Raw genomic sequence first — 12,125 nt, forward strand, 5'->3', positions numbered from 1 at the left:
AGTATGGAGTATGCTGTAAATAAAAATACAAGCTAGTGCTATGTCTTAGTAGTCTTAAGAAATTAAAGCAAACACATTTAAGTTTTCTTGTACTGAAAATAACCTATGATTGTATGTTTTGCATTTTTAGAAGTAGGTTAACTGTGTTTTTAAATTGTTATAACTTCACGCCATTTTGAAATCTGCCCTACAAAATTTGTTTGGCTTAAACATCAAAAGCCATGACAATTTGTTCTTTGATGTGATTGTATTTCCAATTTCTTGTTCATGTAAGATTTCAATAAAACTAAAAAATCTATTCAAAAAAAAAAAAAAAAAAGAACCATAGATTAAAAGTCAACACAACTCCATTTTCTTCAAACCACTATAAGTTACTGCAAATCACTGACCTTTGAACAAGTCATTTAAACTCTCCATGAAAACACAGCTTCACAATTCTTAGAGGGCTTTCTAAAAGATTTCAAATTGAGTGGGGTAGAAGTGAGGTTGGTGCTTTTAAAACTTTCTAACAAGTATAAAAAGAATTAGAAAAAACTAACAGTCCTTTGAGAGCAGTTAACTCTTACTAAAGATCATTCCTAGTGATTTTGACTACAGTCAAATCAACTGTGCATTCTATGTATCACTTGTGTTACTGAAGGAAAATACAACTCTGTTTTACAGTTGTGACATATATTTTGTGTGTGTGTGTGTGTGTGTGTGTGTGTGTGTGTGTGTGTGTGTGTGTATTTGATCTCTGCCCCCAGTTTCTGGCACAGAACTTCTAAAAACTCTTTGACGTCCTGAGTGATGGGGTGGTAAGAGCATTTTTTGTTATAATAGTTGGTCTTATTCTCAGATTCCTGGCACAGAGCTTGTAAAACTCTTTGAATTCCCCTAGTGATCATAATAAGCCCCTTTCAACCACACTTGAGTTTACACTAATAAGGTAAATCTTGGAGGATAGATGCTGGTCACCAGAGGAACCAACCATGTGATCAGAGATTTGGAACTTTAAGCCCTAACCTGGTACCTCTGTGGAGGGGTGAAGAGCTGGAGGTTGAATTCAATCACCAATGACCAAACATTTAATAAATTGTGCCTACATAATGGGAAACCTCCACAAAAAATCTTAACAATGAAGTTCTGAGAGGTTCCTGGTCAGTGAACACAATGAGATGCTGTGTGGGTGGAGCACCTGGAGAGGGCATGGAAGCTCTACCTACCTCCCCATAACTTGTCCTATGTGTCTCTTCCATCCAGCTGTTCCTGAGCTGTATCTTTCACAATACATAATAATAAATAGTGTTCTGGAGTTCTGTGAGCTACTGTAGCAAATTACCTAATCTAAGGAGAAGGTTGTGTGGAACCCCTAATTCATAACCAGTTGGTCAAAAGTACAGGCGACAATCTGGGACTCGCAACTGGCCACTGAAATGGAGACAGTCTCATGGGACCCAGTATCTATGGAATCTGCACTAAGTCTAGGTAATATCAGAACTGAATTGTAGGACACCGACTTGGTGTCCACAGAGAATTGGATGATTAATTGGTGTAGGAAAAAACCCACATGATTGTTGTCAAAAGTGTAATTATAGAACAACAGTATGCTTTCCTTTTACTAATCAACATCAACTAACATTAACAGACATAATAAATATTAGAAGGCATTCTACTGAAATAATAATTCACAATTTGAACTCTTAGTGACTGAATTTAACCCTGACAGACATGGCTTTAATTAATTTCAAATATATACTCTGGTTCCTTTTAAAATATATACCAAATTTTCAATTTTTGCAGAAACCATCCTTTAAATCAGCCTAGGTGGTGGCTCACGCCTGTAATCCCAGCACTTTGGGAGGCCAAAGCAGGATGGCTTCTATGCAGGCATTAGAGACTAGCATAGGCAACATAGGGAGACCTCGTCTCTACAAATTAAAAAAAAAAAAAAAAAAAAAAAAAAATGGCCAGGCATGGTGGCATATGCTTGTAGTCCCAGCTACTCAGGAGGCTGAGGGAGGAGGATCCCTTGAGCCCCAGAGATCAAGGCTGCAGTGAACTACTGCAGTGCCACTGCACTCCAGTCTGGGCCACAGAGCGATACTTCATCTCAAAAAAAGAAAGAAAGAAAGAAACAAGAAAAAACAAAGTATCCCTTCCTTATTCAAAGCCATATTTCACCATTAACTTTTCTTCTCCCCTTGCTTGCACTATAGGTAGTACCTAACCAGTGCTAATACAGCTTGAATCACACAGCACTTCTCTGCAAAGCAAAGGCTATATATTTTTAAATTTTTTCTATAACCATATGAAATTGTAAGTTAAAAGTTGTTGTTTATTTCATTTTTAAATAATTTGGATACCACAGTATTTAATATTAAATATAAAATAACAATATCACTTATTTATACTTCAAAAAATAGTATTTTTAAATACACAAAGAGAAACAGATGCCAGGATCAACGTGGTGGACCAGGCCTGAGGCATGACAGAAAAGGGACCCACATTCATGGAAAATGAAACTCGTCCTCTTTTGCCCTGCGGGCCTCTCGTCTCTGGTTTACACCCATGGGCAGTACATGGGAGGCAGGGGTGTGGAATCACACTCAACCTCCCTGCCTCTGCCATTAACCTTGTGGCACCAGTGCGGGGCGGGGGGGGGGTGTCCAACACAATAGGCACCCCTTGCTCACCTCTTTTTCAAAAATTAAATTCTTGGCTGGCCGCGGTGGCTCACGCCTGTAATCCCAGCACTTTGGGAGGCTGAGGCGGGCGGATCATGAGGTCAGGAGATCAAGACCACCCTGGCTAACACAGTGAAACCCCGTCTCTACTAAAAATACAAAAAAATTAGCCAGGCGTGGTGGCGGGCACCTATAGTCCCAGCTACCCAGGAGGCTGAGGCAGGAGAATGGCGTAAATCCGGGAGGCGGAGCTTGCGGTGAGCCGAGATCGTGCCACTGCACTCCAGCCTGGGCGATAGAGCGAAGACTCCTTCTCAAAAAAAAAAAAAGAGGGGGGAAGGGGGGATCACGAGGTCGGCAGATCAAGACCATCCTGGCTAACAGGGTGAAATCCTGTCTCTACTAAAAAAGAAAAAAAAAAAAAAATACAAAAAATTAGCTGGGCATGGTGGCGGGCGCCTGTAGTCCCAGCTACTCAGAAGGCTGAGACAAGAGAATGGTGTGAACCCGGGAGGCGGAGCTTGCAGTGAGCTGAGATTGAGCCACTGCACTCCAGCCTGGGCGACTGGGTGAGACTACATCTCAAAAAAAAAAAAAAAAAAAAAAAAAAAAAATTCCTTGGCAGGGTATGGTGGCTCACACCTGTAATCCCAGTACTTTAGAAGGCCAAGGCGGGTGGATCACCTGAGGTCAGGAGTTCGATACCAGCCTGGCCAAACCCCATCTCTACTAAAAATATAGAAAATTAGCCTGGCGTGGTGGCAGGTGCCTGTAATCCCAGCTACTCAGGAGGCTGAGGCAGGAGAATCGCTTGCACCAGGGAGACGGAGGTTGCAGGGAGCCAAGATGGAGACATTGCACTCTAGCCTGGGTGACAAAAGCAAGACTCCATCTCAATAACAACTACTCCCAATAAACCCATCATACGTTGAAAATTTCCTGTTAAAAATGTGCTTTCAGGCCGGGTGCGGTGGCTCAAGCCTGTAATCCCAGCACTTTGGGAGGCCGAGGCGGGTGGATCACGAGGTCAGGAGATCGAGACCCTCCTGGCTAACACGGTGAAACCCCGTCTCTACTAAAAATACAAAAAACTAGCCGGGCGAGGTGGCGGGCGCCTGTAGTCCCAGCTACTCGGAGGCTGAGGCGGGAGAATGGCGGGAACCCGGGAGGCGGAGCTTGCAGTGAGTCGAGATCGCGCCACTGCACTCCAGCCTGGGCGACACAGCGAAACTCCGTCTCAAAAAAAAAAAAAAAAAAAAAAGTGCTTTCAACTCACAGTATTTTCAACTTACAAAAAGTTTATCCTGACATAACTCCATGGTAAATCGAGAAGCACAATAAATGTGTATTATTTTCATACCATTGTAAAGTCTAAAAACCGTAATTCAAACCATTTCAAGTTGGGAACTGTCTGTTTCAAAAATACTAATGTCTGACTGGATTATGAGCATTACCTTTCAATGCAACACTAAAAACATGCTGGGCATATTTTCAAGACAACTGTACTGAACACAAAAATCTTAAAAGAGGGGCCAGGTGCAGTGGCTCACACCTGTAATCCCAGCACTTTGGGAGGCCGAGGTGGGCGGATCATGAGGTCAGGAGTTCGAGACCAGCCTGACTAACATGGTGAAACGCTGTATCTACTAAAAAATACAAAAATTACTGGGTGTGGTGGTGTGCACCTGTAATCCCAGCTACTCAGGAGGCTGAGGCAGGAGAATCGCTTGAACGCGGGAGGTGGAGGTTGCAGTGAGCCGAGACTGCGCCACTGCACTCCAGTCTAGGCAACAGAGTGCCAGCCTAGGCGACACTCCAGCCTAAGTGAGGAAAAAAAAAAAAAAAAGCTTAAAAGAGGTAAGGAAAGAAGGATAAAAAGATAGTCTGATAGTCTGTAACACTCAATCTTTTAACTATAGTATCACTTATATCATTATAATCATCCCATATTTTTAAAGTCCTTTCCCAAATATTCCCAAGCCAAGCAAGCATGTCTAACAATAAACTTATAGTATGTTTACTTCATTTACAGTGTGCTTACTTTATAGCCGACCAGTAAATCTGTTGTTAAAAACAAAATGTAAAAATAGATTCAAGTTTGACAGCAAAAAAATTATGTTAAACTTATATATGCCAAAAGTAAAATCCAAATAGTATTTACATACTTCTAAATATTAAAGCTAAACAAGTTTGGCTAAACCAATGTTTTATAATCTAGCACCCATTCAATGACCACAAAAAGTTCTTAAAATACAAAATTTAATTCATTCCCAGAGCAAAAAAAGATTTATACATGCAGTCATCAGCACTATACTCACTCAACACCATACCATATTTAATAACTGTCCTTCAAATAACATGACAGGGCATATCTTAAAATAAATATGATCATATAGTAAGTGCTTTTTAAACAAGATAATATGCATGAAATGGCAGAAGACCATTAATAGTAAGACTTCCCTCTTCACAATTCATAATGAGTCCTGCCTAAGAATCCCTAATGGATGGCTTAAAAAGCTTAAATAAACTTTCATGGTGCTAAAACTGCTAATTAAACCAACCCCGCTATTTTTTTATCAGCAATCTAATCAACAATAAACAAGACAGGCTCCTACTATCGTCACTTTATAACAAACCACCTCAAAAAGAAATCAAGATATATATGTTTACTTGCTGCTTGAGTGTGTGTATGTGTGCTTATGTGTGTGTGTGTATGTATGTATGTAGGTATGTCACCAGGCACGGTGGCTCACGCCTATAATCCCAGCACTTTGGGAGGCCAAGGCGGGCGGATCGCATGAGGCCAGGAGTTGGAGACCAGCCTGGACAACATAGTGAAACCCCGTCTCTACTAAAAATACAAATAAATTAGCCAGGCATGGTGGCATGTGCCTGTAATCCCAGCTACTAGGGAGGATGAGGCATGACAATCACTTGAACCCGAGAGGCAGAGATTGCAATAATGCAAGATCACGCCACTGTACTCCAGCCTGGGCAACAGAGCTACTAGGGAGGCTGAGACACGAGGATCATTTGAACCCAGGAGGCAGAGGTTGCCGTAACTTGAGATCACACCACTGCACTCCAGCCTGGGCGACAGGGTGGGACTGTGTCTCCAAATAAATAAATAAATGCCTAACAACGACCCTAAAGTTATAATTATTTCACTCATAATAGATAATTTACTCTCAAAACTACTTAAGTATTTTAAATGATTAACTCAAAAAAAGGCACAAACAAAGTCAAACCAAAATGTTTGTTTTCTTTTTTTTTCTTTTGAGACACAGTCTCGCTCCGTCGCCCAAGCTGGAGTGCAGAGGCACGAACGATCTCAGCTCACTGCAATCTCCGCCTCCGAGGTTCAAGCGATTCTCCTGCCTCAGCCTCCCGAGTAGCTGGGATTACAAACAACCACCACCATGCCCGGATGATTTTTTTTTTCATATTTTTAGTAGAGACACAGTTTCACCATGTTGGCCAGGCTGGTCTCAAACTCCTCCACCTCCCTCAGCCTCCCAAAGTGCTGGGCTTTACAGGCTTAAGCCACCATGCCCATCCCAAATGTTTTTAAACAATTATTTGTTGGTATTTACCAACTCATATTTACAAATATGAAAATTATACGGGATCTAAATTTTAAATACAGTCTGCAGAAATATTTCCAAAACTAGCATATACCAACTTTCTAAGAAAAATATTCTTTTCCAATTGACAATGTCCTTTTTATCTTCACTTCCTTAAAAACAATTCATAATAGATTTTTTTTAAAGAGACAGGGGTCTCACTCTGTCACCCAAGCTGGTATGCACTGGCACAATCCCAGCACCCTACAGCCTCCACTCAAGCGATCCTCTCGCCTCAGCCTCCTGGGTAGTTGGGACTACAGGCATCCACCACCATGCTCAGCTAATGGCAATATGTTCTTAAAGAACAAATTAAGTACAAATGATTTTCCAGTATTATATTTTAGTTTATTAAAAAGTATTTCCTATAAAGCAAGTAAAAATGTAAGCAGGAAAACAGGCAAGTCAGAAAAAGACAGATTAGTATTTAGGCAAGCTTTTAGTGTTTTAATTAAAAGACAAAATATTCTCAGACAAAAGATATGACATTTAGCCACTGGAAAAAATTAATAAACCATTAGCACCACTGAAAAAGAAAAAATAGCCAAGAATATATAGAACTTCAAAATTGTTATTATAAAGGAAAAAAGCTGATAATTACTTACAGGTGAAGTAATCAGTTAATAATATATAGCAACAAACTATTATTGCTGAAGTCACCTAAAGATTTCACAAGATGACCACAGTAACACATGCAAGAAATCTCTCTCATGCTTTCAACAAAGCTGTAATCTAAATTGTCAGTTGCAATGGGTAAAACCATATTCACAAATATGGCATTAAACCTGTCCTTTCATTAAATACTCTTTATTAGTCAAAATGTTTCTATATTTCAATGTTTCCATTTAACTATCAAGAACGTAATTTTATCAAAAAGGCAAAAAAAAAAAAACTCTATTAAGTAGATGTGCTACAAATTTAGCAACAACAAATCCACTTACTTTTTTCTCTTTCTCATGATGTTTATCCTGAGAGTGAGAGGAAGAATCACTTAAACTTTGATCATATGACCTATTAGATCCCCGTTTGCTCTTTTTCTAAAAAAGAAAATATATATACATATATGTATATGTATATAAAACTTTTTAAAATAATCTTTGTGTTAGGTTTAAACCAATTCAACTATGAAGTATTTTTAATGTCTACTGAAATTTTTAAAAGTCTATTTCAATCTATATAATCCAGTTCAGACACCATTCATATATTATCCATTGCATTATAAAAGAAAATCTAAACATTAATGCCATATTTTTGTAAATTAAAATGTGTGAAAATAGATTATCTATTTTCAAATAAGCTACTATATATTTTCAACATCAGCTTAAAAATAAAAAGTTGCAACAAAAAGAGAAAATGCCGTATTAAAAAAGGGTGCCAAGACTAGAACAGAAAAGTAAACATTTGAAGTGTTACTTTATGCCACTAGGAAAAGCAGAAAGACTTTTAATCTTATACCATCAGTATTAAGGTATACAGTTTTCTAAAAATTTATCTCTGCAGTTCAATAAATAATCCCTGCACATTATATTTGATAGAACAAATAAAGAAAAAAATTTAAAAATTAAAGGAAATGTCAGTATTAGACTCATGCATTTTTCAAAGCATTACTAAAAAGCATCACACATTTCTGTTTAAAACACTTGTACCATTGCATAATTAAGTATGAAGGTGAGAGTTATTTGAGGTGTTTAAAAGTTGGTGGTACCACATCTAATTGGTGTAAACTAGATAAAAATAACTATTAAAAAGTTCAAATTCCATGCAAATGTAGAGATTATACAATCTTATTAATTAAAGACATTTTTCCCAACTATCAAATGGGATATCATCAAGTCTATAATGAGCAATAAGAAAATTCTATTTGCACAAACTTCAAAATCCATTTTTTTATTTATATCATCTCTCATTTAGAAAATGAACATTTCACTATGCTTGTAACACCCAGGAAGAAAAATTTTCAATTTTATAATCTCAAAATGTGTTAGTGATTAAAATAAATCAAAGCATTCAGCATCAAAGGATATACAGATACACACTCTTAAGTAATTCATATACAAGAACCAAAATATTAAGAGGCCTAAGCTGCTGCTCACTTCGTAAGACAGGAGCCCCTTGTGGTATTTATTTTCAAAAGAAATAGCACCATTCACAAGGGAAATATAATAATTTAAAAATCAGAAACTAAAAGAAAAATAAAGAAGCCTTAAATCTTCAGTGTATGAATATCTACCACTAAAAAGAATGAGAAACAGACACCTGGGACATCTGACATACTGACCCTTCAAAGGAACATGGATACAAATATGTAACACCCAATCAAATATTACTAACTCAATCACCATGATCCTGTGTGACAGCAAACAGTGACCAAATCTAAAGAATTCCCAAAGTTGTATTTAAATAAATTTTTCTGAAGGTTTTTTAGCAAGTTACAAAAGAGCCTTACTTCAGTTTTACTATTTCCCAGTAAATAAAAATGAAAATAAATAAATGGGTAATAGTAATTAAGCAGAAAATGAGAAACAAAGTGATAATCACAAAATGTATAATTGGTGCCAAAAATCCAATTAACTAAAGGTGTTAAAAATATAAAGTTTTCTACAGATTAATTTTTTTCACTAAATGTACACCAACATTCACTATCAATATTAATATATATTCTTTTTTTTTTTTTGAGACGGAGTTTCACTCTTGTTGCCCAGGCTGGAGTGCAATGACACATCTCTGCTCACTGGAACCTCCACCTCCCGGGTTCAAGCAATTCTCCTGCCTCAGAGTCACAAGTAGCTGGGATTACAGGCATGCACCAGCACACCCCGCTAATTTTGTATTTTTAGTAGAGACGACGTTTCTCCATGCTGGTCAGGCTGGTCTCCAATTCCCAACCTCAGGTGATCCGCCCGCCTCCGCCTCCCAAAGTGCTGGGATTACACAGGTGTGAGCCACAACACCCGGCCTAATACTAATATTTATTCTAAATGACAGTACTTTAGCATATTCACCTTTACATATGCACCGAAGCAAGCAAAATCTTTTAAAATTACTATTAATAGATCTTTTTACTTCCAATAAAGAACATGCTAAACTAACAATCTCAAGCCAAAAACTCAAGGAAAAAGGAATTGTTATATGCTTTTTTAAATAAAACAGTGTCATTCTATTGTTAAAACTAATCATAATCATTTCATTAAATCCAAGACACATTCTTACCGGCTTACTAAAATGGTATTGACAGTAGCCACAGTATTGGACATTATCGGCACCATTACCTTCTTCTTCACAAAGCAGTCTGGCAAACTGAGCGCTGAAAGTAAAAGCCAAGTATATTTATTGATACACTAAAATCACAGGACCTGTATAGATAAGCAAATAAGATTTACTTCCAAGCATTCATGCTCTGAGAAAATACATCTCCTAAGAAAAAAATGGGAATATAAAAAGCTTTATTCTAGCTGTGACCAAGTACATTTCACCCCAACCTGCAACTGATCTTTTTTTAAAGTTATGTTTATGGCTTAAAACAAACTCTTCATACATCTCTAATAGGATGAAGATGTTTACATGTTTTATGTCACCAAAGAGACATGAAGTTTAAGATACATTCTCTTCCCCCGCAATCCCACCCCTTCAGTTAACACTTCGTTTTACTTTTTCAACCTGTCACAGGCACAAATGGAAAGGCCATGCCTCTAAAGGGCTACAGTGATGGTATTTAGCACATGGATATAGATTACATAACCTTACAAGGAAAACATGCATTCACTCAAGACTAAATTTGCAGCTCTGAGTGCTTTAAGTAATAGCACAATAAGCAAGATAAACATAAATTGTGCTTTTCAGTCAAAAGCAATGGAAGAAATGAAAATGAAACCTAATGTTACAATTTTTTTTTTTTTTTCGGAGACAGGGTTTTGTTCTGTCACCCAGGCTGGAGTGCAGTGGTGCAATGAAAGCTCACTGCAGTCTTGACCTCCTGGGCTCAGGTAATCCTCCCACCTCCGCCCCCTAAATAGCTGGGACTACAGAAGTACACCATCACACCTGGCTAATTTTGCTTTTATTTTTAGTAGAGATGAGGTGTCTTGCTATGTTGCCCAGGCTGCTCTTTAACTCCTGGGTTCAAGCAATCCTCCCACCTTGGCCTCCTAAAGTGCTGGTATTACAGGCATAGCCACTGCACCCAGCTAATATTCTTTTTTTCTTTTTTTTTTTGAGATGGAGTCTCATTCTGTTCAGTGGCACGATCTCAGCTCACCGCAACCTCAGCCTCCCAGGCTCAAGCAATTCTCCCACCTCAGCCTCCCGAGTAGCTGGGATTATAGGAGCGCTTCACCACGCCTGGCTAATTTTTTTGTATTTTTAGTAGAGATGGGGTTTCACCATGTTGCCCAGGGTGGCTCCGAACTCCTGAGCTCAGGCAATCTGCCCACCTCGGTCTCCCAAAGTGCTGGGATTACAGGAATAAGCCACCGTGCCTGGAATATTCATTTTTAAAAACAAAACGCTGAAGTTTCTAATCATCATCGTTTCAATTTGACCTTTCACACTTTTAACATTCCAAAATTATATTAGTATACAGATGTCATACCCCAAAAACTACTTTCATCTTTGAGAAATTTGGTACAGTCATTACGAGAATTTATAAAAGTCAAAAACCGTTTTTCATTTCACAATAGTAGTATAAAACAGATTTCATATAACCAAACACTAAAACTTCAGGAAATGAGCATGTACTTACAATGGCAGTGAGGCACAGACTGATTCTTAAAATTAGTAAGTGCACAGATTATTCCCGACCTTTTTATTTGGAACTGTTACCTATTATCCTCCCAAAGTGCTGGAATTACAGGTGTGGGCCACTGCACCCGGCATGAAAGAGTATCTTAAGTAAATTTTTGAGAAGTCGCCATTGCAATATTGAGAATGACAATGGTTACACTACTTCTCACTTGAGACACAGAAGGTAAGGAGGTACTATCAGTCATTGAATCTTTGTATTCAGATACTGCACTAAGCTTACCTAGATTAGCCCACTTAATCATAGTAACAAATTGAAGGATAGATAATACCAAAATTTTAAACAAGATGAAACTGAAGCTTACAGAGAATAAGATATCAGAACCAGGGTCCACTTATTTCAAAATCACTCTGGTAAATACATTTGGTTATCAGAATTATCTTTATTACAAATAAGTAAATGTGAACTTAGAAACTATCCCAATAAAGTTTACCATCATTAGTGTTTGAGTATATGAGTCTTTAACTTATGATTGTTATGCAAGGTATTTGCCAAGTTCAGTTCTGTGCAATGATGGAAATATCCTTACCAAGTTACATGGAAAGCCTGTCGACATCCATGTTTATTACATGTCATGCAAGCACCAGCAGCTGCTTTGCTTTCTCTTCCTTGTTCATCACAAATATAGCAAGTCTTGGGGTAAAAAAAAACAAAAATAAGACAAAAATCATACATGTTCTTAACATGAATCAGAATTTTACTTATCTTCAGATAAGTAATTAAATCAGAATTTAATTATCTTCAGAAATAAAGATCAGGTATACTAACTAACCTACCTTACCTCAAAATATGAATTCATTTTGGATAAGAATCTGATTTTTGCATATAATACAAACAGAAAAACATAAACAAAGACATACAAATAGTCCTATTAAAAAAATTCACAAAGGCATTATCTTCATCAGTCTCACAAACTTTGCAAGACAGGAAGACTCTTCCCAGGCACTGAGGCCGTGGGCCAGGACACAATCTACCACACTTCTTCTTCCCAACACCTTGTCATCAAAACTGATTCTTGTACCAAGGGTGTAAAAACAA

At 37.8% G+C, this 12,125-nt stretch overlaps 1 protein-coding gene across 2 annotated transcripts in view; it reads right to left on the bottom strand.

The window, feature by feature from the left end:
- Positions 1 to 11,724, bottom strand: part of MLLT10 (MLLT10 histone lysine methyltransferase DOT1L cofactor) — a 129,641-nt gene extending 117,917 nt beyond the window's left edge. The window contains exons 1-3 of one of the 2 annotated variants that reach the window (XM_030940583.1): positions 11,617 to 11,724; positions 9,559 to 9,593; positions 7,231 to 7,326 (exon numbers count right to left, since the gene is read on the bottom strand). The gene's annotated coding sequence lies outside the window, so the exon portion shown is untranslated. Of the gene's footprint in view, positions 1 to 7,230; positions 7,327 to 9,558; positions 9,594 to 11,616 lie in introns of those variants that run through there. The other variant, XM_030940582.1, reaches the window with a different exon arrangement.
- Between the last annotated feature and the right edge of the window lie 401 nt (positions 11,725 to 12,125).

This window comes from Rhinopithecus roxellana, chromosome 11 (genome assembly GCF_007565055.1).
Source record: "Rhinopithecus roxellana isolate Shanxi Qingling chromosome 11, ASM756505v1, whole genome shotgun sequence".
In the NCBI taxonomy this organism is placed as follows: Eukaryota; Metazoa; Chordata; class Mammalia; order Primates; family Cercopithecidae; genus Rhinopithecus; species Rhinopithecus roxellana.